This window comes from Arachis hypogaea, chromosome 18, assembly GCF_003086295.3.
Source record: "Arachis hypogaea cultivar Tifrunner chromosome 18, arahy.Tifrunner.gnm2.J5K5, whole genome shotgun sequence".
Lineage (NCBI taxonomy): Eukaryota > Viridiplantae > Streptophyta > Magnoliopsida > Fabales > Fabaceae > Arachis > Arachis hypogaea.
In genome coordinates, this window is record NC_092053.1 from 52,783,973 (window position 1) to 52,787,507 (window position 3,535).

Genomic DNA, 3,535 nt, shown 5'->3' on the forward strand with positions numbered 1-3,535 from the left:
CAACCATTGTTAGCCAATTTTGAGCCTATTTAATCCCTTTTGTTCTTAATTTGGATCTTTGATTAGCTTAGGCTAGTGAGGGTGTGTATCATTTGGATATGGGAAACTTGGGACATTGGTTGAGGAAAAAGTGTAATTTTTATTTTTGTTAAAAATATTAGAAATTGGGTACATACTCATGCATTAAAAGTGTAAACCATATGCATTGACATCCTTGTATATATTTTAGTTTGGAAAAAAAAAATATGAGAAAACAAAAAAGAAAAATATAAAAAAAAGAAAAAAAATATAAATATATAGAAAAAGAAAGAAAAAGAAAAGCAATAAAAAGGGGACAAAAATGCCCCAAAGTAAAGTTCAATAAAAATCAATGCATATGGAAATGTGAATTAAAAAGAATGCATGAGTATGTGAAAAAGTGGGAATCATGGGTAGCTAGGTTGTGTATTAGAATTGTATAGGTTTTTATATGTGTTAGGTGAGAGCTTAGATTAATCAAAGATTCAAATTTCAAGCTCACTTGACCATATGCATCCAACCTTGACCCTAGCCCCATTACAACCTAAGAATAAGTCCTCATGATGAATGTATGCATGCATTGAATAATTGTTGATTGTTAGATAAAAAATAAATCTTGGAAAGCATGAGTAGAAGAGAATTGAATGATCGACCCTATACACTAGAGCGACTAGAGCGAATACACTTCCGGTGAGGGTTCAATGCTCAATTCCTTGTTTCCGGCTTTCATGAGCCTTTCTTCTTGCAAGTCTATTTGTGCTTTATTTTGATATTCAAATTGGTAGGATTCATGAATCATCATACTACTTAGCCCTACATGTGCATATGTGTTCTTGGGAATTGATTTACTTTTAACCAAGTAGGTAAAATCATCTTGCATTTAGTTGCATTCATATAGATAGGTGCATATAGTTTATTTGCATTGAATAAATGTTCATACCCTTTTCTTGTCCTTCTTTATTCTTAGCATGAGGACATGCTTGGTTTAAGTGTGGAGAGATTTGATAAACCCCGATTTTGTGGTTTATCTTGTGCTTAATTTGGGAGATTTTATCACATTTTCTCACATTTATTCAATGAAATAGCATGGTTTTACAATTCTCCCTTGATTTGTGCTTAAATATGAAAACATGCTTTTTAGGCCCAAAAATTGGTGATTTTAATTCACTTTAATTTCATTCGATGCCTTGATATGTTTGTTGAGTGATTTCAGGTTCATAAGGCAAGTATTGGATGGAAGAAGTGAAGAGAAAAGCATGCAAGTGGGAGAACTCATGAAGAAATAAAGGAACCGTAAAGCTGTCAAGCCTGACCTCCTGACACTCAATCGACCATAACTTGAGCTACAGAGATCCAAATGAGGTGGTTCTAGTTGCGTTCGAAAGCTAACATCCGGGGCTTCGAAATGATATAAAATTTTCTATATGTTTCTTTGTGTTTAGGGGCGCGCATGCGCCATTTACACGTGCACGCCGATGTTGCTCGTGGCCTACTAAAGATGAAATCGCTGGAGGCGATTTCTGAAGCACTTTGGGCCCAACCCAACTCATTTCTGATGCTATTTCAAGCAGAATTCAAACTTGGGCAAGGGGGAGTAATTGTTTGGTAGCTTAGCATCATGTAGGTTAGTTTCTAGAGAGAGAAGCTCCCTCTTCTCTCTAGAATTAGGTTAGGTTAATCCATCTTAGATCTAGGCATGATTTCTTGATTTCATCATGTTTTCTTTACAATTTCTTGTTTCTAATACTCTATTCTTCTTAGTTCTCTTGTCAATTTTACTTTTATGTCTCTTTTATGTCTATGAACACTCATGTTGGATCTTGTTTACATTTGATGAAATTTAATGATGATGTTTCTTTTATTGATGATTTGAGTTATTGATTTACTTCTCTTGCAATTGGTTGGTAGATTTTACTATTCTTGTACCCACCAAGTGTTTGACAAAATGCTTGGTTGAAATTTAGAGTAGACTTTGAGCATTCTTGGCTTGAAAAGAGTAATTAGGCAATCTTGAGTCATGAATACCCAACTAATGTTGGTGATCTAGAGTTGTTAGTTAATATGATTTCTATTGACTCAAACAAGAACACAAACAAAAGACTCAAACCAAAAACAAAGATTAAATAAAGAAAAGAAAAGGTTTTTGAATTTTTTTTATTTTTCAAAAAAAGAAGAACAAAATAAAAAGACTTTAACAAAATTGAAGACAATACCTAATCTAAGCAACAATATAATCCGTCAGTGGTCCAAACTCGAACAATCCCCAGCAACGGTGCCAAAAACTAGGTGCACGAATTCTCACACTTCGAACAACTAAACCAACAAGTGCACTGGGTCGTCCAAGTAATACCTGAGCGAGTCAGGGTCGATCCCACGAGGATTGTGGTTTGAAGCAAGCTATGGTTATCTTGTAGATCTTAGTCAGGCGGATAAAAGAGTTGCTGGATTTGTTTAAATTCATAAAAGAGAATAAAGAGAACTAAACTAGGTTGACCTGTTTGCAATGATAAGAAGATGGTTAAGGCTTGGAGATGCTTTATCCTTCTGGATTAACTCTGGTTTTACTGTCTTTTTTAACTGTGAAAGATTTCTTCTATGGCAGGCTGTATATGATCAACGGTGGTTCAGAGGTTGCCAATGCTCCTCCAGATCTGAACCCCAGGGTTAGTGTGGATCCATTCTGATTGAGGGTAAAGCTCCTGTAGTTCATTCTCCTTAGTGATCCTACTCAAAATGCCACAGACAAGGTCGAATCTTTCGGATCAGAGAATGATGTGCCTTTGGATTCTAGCCTCTACCACAAAGACTCTAATCTCCCTATACCTCAGCTAAACTGATGTTTCGAGAAGTCCCCAACGAAGTTGTGGATTAGCCGTTTAAGAGATGTATAATCAAGCTAGTGGTTCAATACTTTCCAGTCACGTAATCACACGAACCCAAGAAGAATACGGGTAATTGTCAGGAACGCAGTCTTAAAATGAAGAACGAAGATACGTCTTATAATAGAGAATCAAACACGAATTGAGAAAGAACAATAGTAATTCTTTAATACATAAAACTTAGCAGAGCTCCTCCCCTCAACCTAGGAGATTTAAAAACTCATACTGATAGGAAAATACAATGATAAACGAAAATATGGTGTAAAAGTCCCCTAAGATTATGTAAAATATCCCTTAAATACTAAACTAATGACTAAGGGTTACATAAGAAGGGTAAAATAGTCTTTTAGTGCTAAAATCCACTCCTAGGGCCCACTTGGTGAGTGTTTGGGCTGAGCTTGATTGAGATCCACGTGCTAGGAGGGCTCTAGGGCATTGAACGCTGGCTAGGGGTACCTCTTTGGGTGTTTGGACGCTGGTCTCCCCTTGGTGGGCGGTGGATGCTTGGACTTGGGTAGATAGCTGGTGTTGAACGTCAGTTTTGGGCCTTTTATTCGGAAGCAAAGTATGGACTATTATATATTTCTGGAAATATCTGGTTGTTATCTTTCCATAGACATTGAGAACGCTCCATTTGG